Source organism: Perissodus microlepis, chromosome 8 (assembly GCF_051167445.1).
Source record: "Perissodus microlepis isolate ML-2025 ecotype Zambia chromosome 8, ASM5116744v1, whole genome shotgun sequence".
Taxonomy (NCBI): domain Eukaryota; kingdom Metazoa; phylum Chordata; class Actinopteri; order Cichliformes; family Cichlidae; genus Perissodus; species Perissodus microlepis.
Window position 1 is genome coordinate 19,009,702 of NC_140468.1, and position 14,339 is coordinate 19,024,040.

Below are 14,339 nucleotides of genomic sequence, written 5' to 3' on the forward strand. Positions count from 1 at the left end.
AAAAAGCAAAAGCAGCTCAGGTACCTGCCGACCAGCACAGATACAAATCAATAATGTTTTACAAAAGGAAATACATATATCATCAAGTACGGAAACATCAACAAAATTCATGCGCATGCATGAAATAGCCAAAAACATACATTTAAACTCATGTCCATAGGTGGAGATGAGTCAAGATTGCAGGTTTTATTATATATTTCTTGTTTCAGTTTGTCATACTGGAAGCAGCCTCAACATATGCTCCAGAAATGTTTCACCTGGACAAGTGCAGTTGTATTATGTAAACCAATCATATTTCTTCCTTTTAAAATTTTAATTTGTCAAATAGCTGCAGCTGACAGTATTTTCTACTCACGAACCCCAGTGTGGGTGTGTGTCCCTAACACACCTGTTATTCAAACCTTCTGTTTGCGAAGGGGAGCCACTAAGAAGAAAGTTAGGTTAAAAGGGAGAGGAGCTAAAAAAGAATTGTTTCAGAGAGAAGATGAACTGAGGGAGGGGGGTCACACCAAAACCCAGTGTATATAAGGATTATTTTGAACTGTGAATCATGCAGTGCAACCCCAGAGTCCAAGAATAACAGCAAAAGTGAGCGCAGCAGGTCCAAGTTCAAGATTTTACTGGACTGTGCTTGTGACTGTTTTTTTAAAAGAAAGAGTATCGCAGCACAAGATGTTTGGACATCGACCAGTTGGTGGGGGCCTCCAGTCTATCTCTAAACAAAACATAAAGTGTGTGTGTGCAATTCAAACCATATATAGATTACCTCAGGACTGTGATATTATGTCCGAGGTGCCTCATATGACTAACTTTTTCCTTTTGGCAACTAAATCAAAAAGAGTTATGTCAGTATTATTGCTACTCTGATTAATGAGACAATAAGGATCATTGGTGGTAGATTAAGGATTTTGAGAGAATTTAGGATACACAGTGGTGGACTATTGCAGTTTTACAGGCACCTATAGCAAACAAAAGTAAGTGCTTTGCTTGATGTCGGCGAGTAAAAATGGGCACCTTTCACACCACTGCTGATAGTAAAGATACTCTGAGAGAGAAGGAAAGGGGGAATTAAGGCCACAGAGGGGACGGCGTTACTCGTCCCTCTTGCTACTTTGACCTTTTATACAAAAGAATCTATATAAAGACTGAACAGCTTCTCTATATTTTTATTCTGCATCATTCTCCAGTTCACCTCTCCTCCTCTTTGTGGGCTTATGTGAACTCTCTCTCTTCCCTCTCTGCCATCTCTCCTCCCCTCTTTCCATCCCGTGTTTTTCTCTATCCTCAGGGCGACAGCTGCATGCACAAGCATTTTGGATCACTGAGCTTCAAGACACCGTTTCTAAAAATTGCTCCATTTTTTTTTTCCACCGAGCATTTTTCTAAAGCGCTGAGCTGATATGATGCTGCGGTTCCTGCCTTGGAATTTGTTCGGTGAGCTAATGGATGAAGTTTTGATGCATTATTGATGCAAAATGATTTCTTTGTGCTTGTCACCGTTCTAAAATCATATTCGGGTTTCAAAAGTGGCTTAAGCTGGGCAGCTCTGAGTCGTGCTATCACGTTTTTAGTATGTAAAATTCAAGCGCTAACGGACAGCTTCGCTCTCTCTGTTGCAGATTTATCTACAATAGTGTAAGTTTCACAGCAATGCAGCCCTGAAGGCATCCATCTTGGATGTTCTCCAGTCCACTGAAGGCGTAAGGGCGATGCCTGGTGGAGACTACATTTTGGCTCCCTTCCAGTCCAGTGGGCATGGAGCAGGCCTCAGAGGCTCCGGGGACTTCCCTTTTACACCAAAGTCTCCCCCCCCCCTCTCCTCCCGGTCTCTCTCTCTGCTCCCCACTAACCAATTAGAAGGGATAAATACTTAAGTGGACATGTAAAAGACTGCATGTAGGCTGTGGGAAACAGGAATAAATCAGGAGTAAAAGGAGTAGCAAAGAAGTGTCATGGGAAAGGAGATTATGGCGAGAAAGGACAGATAGGAAGCGTGTGTGTGTGAAAACAATGAAGCACTGATATAAAAAGCTGAAAATATGACAACGTAGCCGCTTCTGCCCCACTGCGTCTGATTCATCCGTCACACATTCCACACTCGAATGTGTGTTGCCGAATACACAGGCCCGTGATAGATGTTTATGAGCTAATGTCAATTTTCTTCTGTGAATTTACTGTCAGCGGATGATGAATGCACTCAATATCGCTGGTTATTCATCTCATATATTCTCTGAAATGCTCCCATTGCGGCACAGAGTCACAGAGCCACCAATAGGTGTCGTCATTGCCCAGCCTGTTCTCAGGTCAAGCCGGCAGAGAGAAAGGGAGAGAGAGATCGTTCCCTTTCAGACCTATTGTAGCAAGATGTGGTGTAACCGTGCACTGTAGCTCTGTCACGATAAAGACAACAAAGGCAAGCGAGTGTGTCTGCGTAAATTAAAGTGCGCTGATTTATGAATAAATATTTTGCGTGCGGATGCAGAGGCTGCGGTTCTGTCAGTAACACACTGCAGATGAAAGTAGGTGACAGGTTAAGGGCGGTATGTGTACACAGACGCCACATCATCCACCTTTGTGTGTGAGTGTGTGTTTGTGTCCCTGTCCTTGTGTTGGCCATGCTCCTGTAAGCGACCCACATCAATTCGTAAGGCCTCTGCCCTTTTCCTGAGGCTGCCTGAGAAATGTGATGTGACATGCGGGATGAGTAAGATGGAGTGAGGGGGGGGAGAGAGGACGAGGAAGAGGAAAAGGGTGATAGGTGAGGATCCAGAAGGCAGATTTTAGGGGACATTTCAAAGCACAAGACTGAGAGATGCACAAAGTCGGGCTGTCAGGGACGCAGACTGACTGCATTCTGACAAACTCCTGCATACTTTAAATAGACAGAGCGAAACAGATTTTTATTAAGTAAATAACCGTGAAGCGAGGTAAACATTAACACTGACAGGACTCCACCGGAGCACTTGAATCAATGCAGAAAGACATTAAAGCATGAATACACTCAACAGCATATTGGTATTACTATTAAGACATGGAAATCTACAATATCATGTAGTGGGAATTTATCATAACATAGCAGGTTATAATCGACTGTAGTGGATTTTATGGATTACACAGTCTGTCAGTTTATCCACCACTCTGTTCAAAACTCAAATATCCAATGAATGTAGGATGAATGGCGGTCATGTTAATATTCCAGTGTTTTTGCGGGTCGGGGATTTTCTATCCAGTAGTCGACTCTTGTTCATGACATGCCAACAAAACTAGCCACAGTTGCTTAAGTTTTGCCTGTACTTTAGCTGTGTCTCAAAATGCATACTTCCATACTTATGCTATCTATTTTGAGACTGTAAGTGCATTTTCACCAGCAGGTACGGCTACATGAAGTGTGCTACACCTATCTAAATGGTGCATTCATACGAGTCAAAAACCTGAGTGCACGCTGTTCTGTATAGACTGTAAATAAAAGATGACTACCGCCACCAGAACATCAACAGTGGCTTAGGGAAGACCCAGAGACGGCATAAAACCGGGAAAAAACTGCCAGGTAAGAAAAAGGAAGCCAATGTGAAAGTGCCTTCAACATGCATTCCATCTGAAGGCCACCAGATGGCGATATCTGTGGCTGCAAAAGGACTTGTGGTCCTATGGAAAAATGACTTTCTGACGTGACCTGTGTAAACACATTCCTGATAAACTTGTGGGTTTAGTTACACATTTAGGGTAATCCTAAATAAAGAAAATGAAGTCTATTTTCCAAATCTTGGGTGGACTAGCCATAGTATGCTCAAAGTATGTTTAATAGCTAAGTTGTTAGCCAATGAGCAAATGGTTTCACAGTCAGAGATACCCTTCCTTGACATATTAATTTATTTAAAACCAATGGTGAAAACGCTAATCTTGAGGCTAAAAAACCATCACACTTTGGCATAACTTCACCTATTTTTACAATTGCAGGTGTCGCCACCTGTTGGCCATTAGAAAGAATACAGATTTTATGTCACGTCTGCACTGGCTTTACCTTTTAGATCAACAATCTGTCTGTATTATAGTCTGTGCTGAAACTTTCGTGTCTCGATTATATAGCAGAAGCAACAGGATCACCAACCAATTTTCAGCCAGTAGCAGGAAAATAAATTATCAGCACTGATCATGACAACAGTACCTGCAAGGTAATAGCTACTTAACATCACATACATGTTTTTGTGTGCTGACTTCCTACCTTCACCATAGAGTTATTGAGTATTGATTGATCAGAGCCCTTGCACGTGGTAAATGTTCAAAAAATCCTGCAGCTAGCACAACAATTAGCTAAAACGTAATTTTCATGTGCTTTTGGAAACTAGAATGTCAAGATTCTTTCTTATACACATGTAAGTACGAAGTGTACTTCTCTACACAGAAGTCTAATGCACGTATTGAGACACAGTTTAGTGCTAATTAGCAAACATTAGCATGGCACATTCATTGTACCGGAATATGAGCTTGAATGTATTGTTATTGTTTTTTATCTCAGTGAGCTGCCGGTCACATCATATTAAGCAACTACAATGGCTTGTGTTGCTGCTGTTTATGTCTGCCTTTAACAGCATCTCTGCACAGTAGGCTACTACCTGGGGGAGGTTGCATCAACTGCACAGGCTCCCTTTTCTGCACTAAACATCAGTAGTTTGTGAGAAGCGTGATGTTAATTAAAAACAAAAATCTGAATTTTACAGCACCGCGAGTGGAAACAATAAAGCCGTGGATATTCATCGGTCTCTGTGGGTTTAAAGTATCTTGTACTGAGCAGACATTTTTGCCTGTGTTGGGCAGCAGATGAGAAAGCAATGACAGCGAGAGAGAGAAAATGAGAGAAAGTGAAATCTATTATGTGTGGTAGGCCACCTATGGAGATGAAGACTTCAAGTGCTTAGCCCAAAAAATTAAAAAATCTATGAGACAGAAGGAGGCTGGGTAAAAGAGACACAAGAAGGGACAGGAGGCTAAAATTAAAGGCAGTAAAAGAAGCCAAAATCTCAGGCCCAGAAAGAAAATGCTGCACGTACTGCACATGTGCACGTATGGAAAAACCATTGCTACTGAGCCCGCCGATGCAACTCGGAACTTTATTTACAGGCTGGATTGAAAAGTGAATTTACTGTCTATGTAGATTGTGTGTGTGTGTGTGTGTGTGTGTGCATGGAGATTGATGGGCCTACATGTGAATCCATGTGAATCTACGTGTTGGTGTATGCATGTTCTCCCCTCCCCCCTCCTTTCTTCTGAGTGCTACCAAGATGAGTTTGTTCCATATGTATGTCATCTCCGATCACTCAGTGGAAATGGGGCGGGGTGGCAGTGCATACTCTCCATGCACATTAGTCTATGATGTAGATGGAGATTGTGTATTTCAGAACAGAGGTGATAAAAAAAAAAAGGTTCCACTGTTTTGGGAGAAGGTGATAAATTGAGTTGAGAAAGGTGGTTTTTAGGGAGGGAGGGATGGAAACAATATTCTTTTAGTGGTTTCAGCTTCTCTGGAAAGTTATTGGTTTACTGCAAACGCTCATTCCTTCTTCCTTTACTTCCTTTCTTTCTTTCTCCTCTCGCCCCTCTCCATATTTCTCCCTCAGTGTTTCTTTCCCTCTAAAGTTACTCCCCTCCTTCCTTCTCCCTCTGCTCTGCCCCACCCATGTGTACTTTGACACCCAACTCCTGCTCAGCACGGCAGAGGGCTGGCTCCAGCCTACAGTGTCCTAGACCTAAGTCATGTGACGCTGACCTGCTATGTTTTACAAGGCTGCAGGGCAGTGAGGGGGCCTCTGAGGAAAAGGGCTGCGTTCACCAGCGGCAGGAAACAAAGCAAAAGTCGGAGAGGAGAAGGGGAGTGTGTGTCTGTGCGTGTGTGAGTGGGGCGATTGTGTGGGTGGGGGATCAGGAAGCAGTATTTCAAGCGATGGAACTCCGCTATAAAAAGTTTGACATCACGAAGCGTTCAAACGTGCTGCATTGTTGTTGGCCCGAGATGGAAAACCTTTGATCAGAGAAGCTTGATTTTTCTCTTCTTCTTTTTTTTCACCTGGTCCACATATATTTCTCAAGTCCAATTGACATGCTAAGATGAGCTCTGGCCTTAATCTCCTCTCTCCTTCACTCCCTATCTCCTTCTCCCTTTCCCCGCATTAAATCTCGCGCATCTGAACCTTTTCTCTCCTCCCCTGCCTCTCCAGCTCTCTCATTTATTCCCCCATGAGTTGACCTTTACTATCACTCAGCTCCGCAAAGCCATAAGTCTGCTCTCACTTGCTCTGCTGCCTTAATCTACGGCTGTGGATGCAGACGTATCCTGCTGTCCGAGCAACCTACTGCACACAAGCGCACACGTACACATCCAGTCATATGTGCACTCAAAAGGGACTTTGCGCTGTGAAATAAGCACATGAAGGATGACCATGGATACTTATGAGCATGTATGACTACACAAACGCACACACAGACTCCCTCGCACACATGCATCTGTGTCATTCCTGGGAGACTTTAGCCCATTAAATGAGCACAGCTCGGTCCAGTCTCTCAGATCGCTGCCTTTCCCCCTCTTTGTTCCCCAAATCAGGAACAGCTGTGCTCCTCCACAGTTGTAAGTCACTCACTCAGTGGAAATTTAAAAGCCATTAGCCGAGCCCCTCATTGCTACCCCACCCCGTTGTGTATATGAGTGTGTGCAACTCTCTTTTTTTATGTCTCGCTTATCTGGGCGCAGAGACGCAGACACATTTGCCTGCACACTCGTGTGTACGCGCTGAAAGTCAAAACACCCCCTCGGCCCTGCGCGGCGCATTCGAGAAAGCGCTTCTTCGAGTGGCCTCTCTTGTTGAACCTCCGTGCTTTCAAGTAGTCTGAGCAAAGCGCAGACTCATCAGAGGCCAGTGTACTGCGGGATCACGGCATCATGTGCCTCCCACACCTTGAAAACTTTGCCGTTTTCCAGGCGCGAGTAGTTAAGAGGGGAAGGAGGGAGGACGGGGGTCGCATGAGGTCATGTTGTCTTTGAATGTGGAACAACAAAAACAAGGCCCTGCTGAAATAGCTTGCCGCTTGTCCACTTTCTTGGCTTAGCCGAGCGAATTACCATGCCAGGAAAGAACAACAAACCCAGAGCCTTTCACGGGAGCGAGCGCTTCAAGCTCGCCGTATAGACGCAGGCACAGCTGCACGCTCGAACACAGCAAGCAGATGTCGGAGGAGACGCAGACAGAGAGATAGAGAGACAAGGGAAGGAGGAGATAAAGGAAAAAGAAGGGACCGTGACATGGAAAGTAGACTTTCGGATGTCAAAAGTCAAAACTATGGTTCTTTCTGCTGTTTTTCTTTTGTCTCCTCCACCTCCTTGCCTCCCTCCGCTATCTCCTGTGGAGATCTCTCATTTCCTGCAGGCCCAATGTTGATTTCATACTGGAGCTCAGGGCTTAGAGTGGGAGTCTGTGAGATGGGGAACATGGAGAGCGTGGGGGTGTTTGGGATCAAGCCAAAAACAACCTTCACCTCCACTTAGCTTTTTTTGCGCGCGTGTGTGTGTGTTTTAAGTGAGCAAACATGTAGAGTTTTTTTTTTGGGGGGGGGAGAGAAACTTTCAACTTATTCACACAAGTCAAATAACATTAAGAACATTTTTTTAAAAAATCCCTCTTTATTAAACTAGCATAACAGATATGATACAGTTTTAACCCAGAAGTGCTCACATGACCACTATCTGCCAGATCATGACCTTTGTGGTTGCGAATGACACAGCCTGATAGAGGAAATAGTCTAGGTGAGGGTAAGTGCCAGTTTCTGTGTGGTGTAACTTTGACCTTTTCTAAATTAAGGCAGTTTCCTTTGTCAGCACAAAAGAAAGCATAACGAATCACTTCAGTTTCAGTAATACAAAGAAAAAAAATCATCTCTCAATGGCAGATCATTTGTATCTTATCAGCGGTAACCGAGGAAGGTTGAAAAATAGAAGTTTCACCGCTCTGTCTTGCAGGCGTAACACACCAATATGCAATGCACCAATACGCAACACACCAATATGTACGGTTGTACTCACACGCACGGAAGATTGTAACACTCAGATAACTGCGGCACATGGGCAATTTCTGCTCTTCACTTCCTTTCTCTCAATTGTTAGCCTAGATGAGGCCTTCTAGACATGAACAGCTGCAGCCCTCTGCTTTCACTTCCCCTTCCATGAAACCACACATGTATCTGTTACCACAACAAGTTCCCTAAACGTGGCCTCTAATGCCCTCTGTGCCTCCCTCGTGCCAACACATGCACACGTGTGCCTCCGGGTGTGCTTACATATATGTATATATAGAAAAACTGACGCCACCGTACTTCACGAGGAGGGTGTCCAGCAGGTTATTTTGGCAGTGAGGTTGTCTCTTGTGTTTACTGTTGCAAGCTCGTGATGCTTTCTGACCCCTGGGCAGTGGTAAGAATTTTGAAAGAAATTTCCTTTTTTCTTTTTTTTAGAGGTGTTAAGTTGTTTTTGAACTTAGAATGAGGGTGTCACTAACCCTGACTTCCTGTGTGCAGGTCCTTTGGTGGCAGATTTTCACCTCTGTGTGCACAGACACTGTCTCAATTTGACTAATACATACAAACTCAGTTTGACATACTATCAGTGGCATGGCATCCAAAACACACAGACACACACACACACATATAGCAAGCCAAAAGGAGCAGCATTGCGTGACTGAGGCTTCGCACCTCTCTTTCTCTCTTTCACTCAATGAAAGCATGAAAAAAATCCCTCCCCCGCAGTAATGTGAGAATTGTGTGTGTGTGAGTGTGTGTGTGTGTGTGTGTGTGAGTGTGTGAGCCGCAGCGTTTGCGCATGCTTTCAGTGTCTGTCTAGGGCACTGACTAACTATGCCCTTGTTTGGCCTACGTCTTTGTCATTTACATACCCGATGCACTGCATGTGCACACACATGCAGAAATAGTCTGAGCTCACATCCCCTCTCACACATATTGGCTCCGGGTCTGCCAGCATGCAGCTAGTCAATCAGCATCAGATCAGCAAACCACACCTCACTTTATTATCCTTATTTCATACGTGTGTGCGTGTGTGTGTGTTCATTTTTACAGCTCTGTAGACAGTACATTCTATCCAAATACACATTCACAGTGTAGCCTCAAAACCTGCTCTGCTTTTATTTTTATTTTTTTGTGAACGAACCCACTGACACAGCTTTTTCATTGTCTCACAGTGTTTTCTCCTGGGATTTTCAGTTAAAGCGATGCAGTGCGAAGGTGTGGGCTGCTAGTAGTGAACAAAAAGCTCTCGGATGAGCTCATTCTCGTGACCGGTCACTCGTGTCATGGAGACGTTCAAGGGCTGATTAGGAAAAAGGACAATATCCAAGAAATGTGTTCCCGTAAGCCGGTCTGTGCAATGTCTGCTGCCAAAACAACCTCCCATTCTCTTGATCCACTACATCTACAGTATGCGTGGGCTGACAGGCACAGTTTTGTGATGGGTAGGCAGTGGCCAGGTGGCTAATTGAGCTGTTCTCAGGGCAGCCTGTAACAGCGTGCCACCCTGTGCCAAGGTGTTGCCGTTTCCCAGGGCTCAAGAATAGATGCTTTTAGTCTACGTAAAGTGTGTCCAATTACCCTGCCCAATGACACAGAGAAGGCTCACAGTACCGGATGCAAAGCACAGACCGAGCACGTTCATCTGGGCTGAAACATGCTGGGTCGAGTGAGTCTATTGTGCCCGATGTGGATTCAAACATCTCCTGTGACTGCAATTGAGTTCAGAAAAAGGAGCCAATAACATATGCATTATCGTACCGCAGCTGATCATTACCTTGTTGTATTTCCAAATGCTATGCTTAGTTCAATAAAAGCGAGGGTTTTTTTCTTTTTGGCCAGTCATTATAAGCGGTTGCTAGAGGGCAACATCCTTCCATCCATTACTGCATCTTTTTTTCTGCAGAGGGTCACATGAGGCTGGAACAGGTCACATCTGGCATTCATGAAAGGCCTCGCACAACCTCAGCAGCTAACAGTAAGAGAAAGACAGCCAATCAAATCAGCAAATTTCAGATGATCACTTAACCTAACATGCGTGGCTTTGGACTACACCCAGAACTTTCTTGTGTGAGGTGAAAGGTACAAAGTGTGCTATCGTTTTGCTCCGTGTAGGTAAAATGATCATTTTCTTTTCTGATTCCTGGTCAGCGTGAGCTTTTATAATCCTCCTTCTTTGCTTATAGAGATTTATAAATCATTAGTAATAAGAGCATTTAACTGTTTTGCTCTGTGTACTCCTATGGCTGCTCCAGATATTCAGTTTAGATGTGAATGTGAGTTTTTTCTTGTGAACCTGCATTCAGACCGTCATTTAAATAACCATATTTAATACACATAAGGATGCCAATATGTGTGCTTAGTCATCCTGAATGTAATACTGAGCAATCATAGACATAACAGTACTTGACAGAAAGTCGACTTTTTAGTCGCTCTTTCAACAAATGGAGATCGGCCATGTCAACTTCTTCATGCATCCAAACGCTTAATTTTTGGAAGTGGAAAGTAAGCATAATGAAAACATGTCGACGTACATTCAGAGTATTAATAAATACTCGCACTTACAAACCGCAGTGCGTATTTACATATCAAAACAGTCATTTCCAGCCAGTTATGTCTTTGCACATTCACAGTTTTTTTAATAAATATATTCATGTATTTATTTCTTGCAAGCGTGCGTAAGTGGGTGAGAGGTGAAGCTGCAGGCAGAGATTCACCGGCTGTGAGGAATCAGTTTCAAGATTGTAAACATCCCCCCCATTAACAAAAACCCTCATGCTTCAGCTTATGGGTGTGCCCCCCCCCACCACCACCACCACCACGCCAACCCTCCCGCCCCTTCACCCCCCCCCCTTCCTTTTCGTGTTTCCTGTTGAGCTGGCTAGACTCCTTTGACAGATTTACAACTCCGGGGTCAAAGTTTTCCGACAGCAGCAGATAAATCTTACACCACCAGCACCCCCCCCCCCCCCCCCCCCCCCCCGCTTCTCCTTCACCTGATAAAAAGACACTCACTCAAAACAGCCGCCCTGCGCTTCCCCCCACCGCCAGCACACCGCCCACCACCTCTCCCCACATCCTTTCATGTGTAATTTGCCCTTTTTTTCTTTTTTTTTTCTACAGGAAAAAGGCAGCGCACCTTTGTGCATGAACGTGTGTGTGCGAGGGCGCCTGGCTTCATTTGCTCAAAAAGAGGTGTGTGCAAATCCTTTAGCGCATGTGTGTGCGTGGATGCAGAAGGGTAAGTTCCTTGCAAGTTTTGTGGTTAAGAGAAAGAATGCAGGACATTGTTCTTAAACCATGAAGGCAGGCGTTTCATGTTTCAATTGTCTTTTGGGGGAGGTCTGGTGTTTTGATTTTTTTGGTGGTGGTGGTGGTGGTGGTGGGGTTCCTCTTTGCTTAGCTCCTTCTCTTTTCCCGCCATCGGGTTTTTATGTGTTGGCCCTTGTATCATACACACTCTGTTTTTGTCTCCTCTCCAGACAGATAAGAGCATGCTTCATTCCACCAGCATGGCAACAGTTGCATTTACTCACTGCCTTCCCTCACACATACGCTCTCTCCTCCTCGCTCTTATCCCACCCAACTGTAACATTCATTTCTCTTTATTCATCACCCTTTTATCACAATGTCTGTGTCAAACATCTTCAGCTCTGCCAGGGCAGACTGTGGAAAAATGGAGACAAGAAGTGAGACAGAGATATACTCGAAACACACAGGTCTAGGGGCCGTGTCTCTCCCACTCCTTTAGTTCCCTCTATGCTCTGATCTCTGCCCCGAGGTCGAAGACAGGATGATCAGTATTTATATTCTATGGCTAAACTTTTCTCTGTGTACTTTACTAATATCTCTTTTGGTATAATGGGATGTGTAACTCCCTCCTTTCTTTTTGATACTTTCTTCTGACAAGCAGCAGATCTGACTTTAAAACATTCAGTCTGACACGATTCTTCTGTTTCTTAAGACTTCTTAAGAAAAGAAATTAAGCACATTTGTTAATGACCTTAAATTACCTTCAAGCTCCATTTAGCCTTAGCTTTAATCTTGTGTTGTTTTCCTGAGAAAGTGAGGATCCAACTTTTTTTTTTTCCCCGAGCACCATGAAAATCAAAATTGATTTTCCTCGAATTTTACCCTTACAGTAATATCATGTTCTTAGCCTACAACAACAAACGCTCCCCAATCCAATGTTGTGTCAGATCAATGAGCATGATTGATTTGGTGGTATGCTGACAGTTCTGATCAATGTTAACTTGGATGACAGCCACAGACCGTGCATCACTGTCATTCACAGTATGTGTGTGTATCTTTTATTACTTCCATTATTTTTGAGCTGTTCTATTTTTATGGTGTCATATTATATTTGGCATCAGAGTTATTAAGCATATACTGTTTAAAACAAGCCGCAACCTCACAAAGTAACACACGCCGCCAAAAATGAGGACGTCCAAAAAACTGCATTTTCTTTAGTGAGCACTTGAGGGTGACTCCAGAAGACAGTCAGGCCCCTTCGCTGTTGGGGTCATTACTCAAATAATGTATTACACATTACTTTTCTTAAAAGTAAGGACTTAATTGAAAGAAAGTAACTACTTGTTACATTACTTTTCATTACTCTTTAACATGACCTGAAAAGAGCTGTGACATAATTATCAGCTAACGATATAAACCCACAGTTCCACAACCCAGTGGAAATCCCTATCCTAATGAGGACATTAGTATATGAGCTTTCTTTTAGTTTTTACTAGTGTTGTCAGCGTTAATCTCGTTAAAATGATGTTAACGCCCCGTGCGTGGGGCTGCACGCCGTCAACACGTTAGCGCAGTTAGCTCGTTAACAAGTTAGCGCCGTGCAGCCACACGCATGGGGCGATCCACGCTAACTCGCTAACGGACATTTGTCGCGTTAATGCGGTTATGGCGTTAACGTCATTTTAACGAGATTAACGCTGACAGCACTAGTTTTTACATATGAACATAAAAATAGCAACAAAATTCATAGTTAAAAACCAGCCCATATAAACTTCAAAGCAAGTCATTGTGCTGTACAAACATTTACAGGTATAAATGCAGGCAGCAATGTTGCACGTGTGACTGCTCACCATTGCCTTTGTTGCCTGTCGAAGATCAGGCACTGGCTGCTAGGCTGGGGTCAGCGTGCTTGGTTAGCTTCATGTTAGTGTCACGCAGTGGAAATTTGTGTTTTTGTGTTTTATCAATCTGTGTATTGGTACATAGTGTTGATTTTATTTGCATGATTTTATTGTGATATTTATATTGCATGGTTTTATCCTCATATTTACATTATGTATTTTAGTGTTGTTGCACAATATTCTTCTAATCCACTGTGGACTAAGCAGACAATTGTAGGCACCTGTGAGGTGGGGGCGTTCCCCGAGGTGGCCTATCAGCCGCCAGACTGACCTGTTAAAGGGGATAGTGAGCGCAGAGACAAGAGGAGCGACGCACGAAAGGTGAGCAGGAGAAAAAGATACGCGTCAAAGACCGCACATGTGTTGGAGGAACTGCTGCCTGACTGTGGGGGGCCACGAGTCATTCGGCGATCTTGTCCCCATGGCAGGAACAGCAACAGTGGGTGGCGATGGCCGCAATTCACAGCAGGGCAGGGGTGCCCCTCTGCCTGCATCTGGCGGTGCTACGAGGGAGGCCGTGTTCAGGTGTGGAGTGGGGCGGGACTGTGCGGTGACGCGCTGTCAGGAAGAGACATGTCTGCAACAGGAGCCCCCTCCTTGCTCTTCTGGCCGGCGTGGTTTCCATCCCGGAAGAGAAATTCCTCTCCTGTTTCAGATAAGAAACATTTGCCCACGTGTGGCTGGACTGTGGGATTATGGGGCTGTGGGAGGGAATTTTAGCATATGGGAGACATTTGTTTAGCTTTGTTTTAATAGTGTATAGTTATTTCTGCCGGCAGGGTTTTTAATGTATTGAGAACACTCTTTTTTTTATTGTATAGGGGGGATTTTAACCTGTATTTGTGATTCAGGCTGTGGTTTTTTCATGGAAATAAATGGTGTGTGTTCAAAGCCAGCTTAGTTTCTGTGCCCTGAGCGCTGACCCATTCACTCCCCTTCCTCTTGTATGTGAACGGACTTGGAGGTGAAGATTGGGTCCACCAGTTTTAACGGCTACATTAGCATGCTGTCTGTGCAGACTTTTGCAAACAGCTAAAGTTGTCTTAGCCGTTCAAAGTTTGCACTTCACTTATCCTTTTGAGCAATAAAAATCAAGGTGATATCCATAATTAAAGTTGGAGACTG

General features: G+C 44.1%; 1 long non-coding RNA gene across 1 annotated transcript; it reads left to right on the forward strand.

Annotated features, from left to right (window-relative positions):
* Positions 1–1,229: 1,229 nt before the first annotated feature.
* Positions 1,230–14,105, forward strand: LOC146381860 (uncharacterized). Its single transcript, XR_014801181.1, has 3 exons — positions 1,230–1,434; positions 11,185–13,535; positions 13,643–14,105. It is a non-coding gene; the product is annotated as an uncharacterized LOC146381860 (long non-coding RNA).
* The last annotated feature ends 234 nt before the right edge of the window (positions 14,106–14,339 follow it).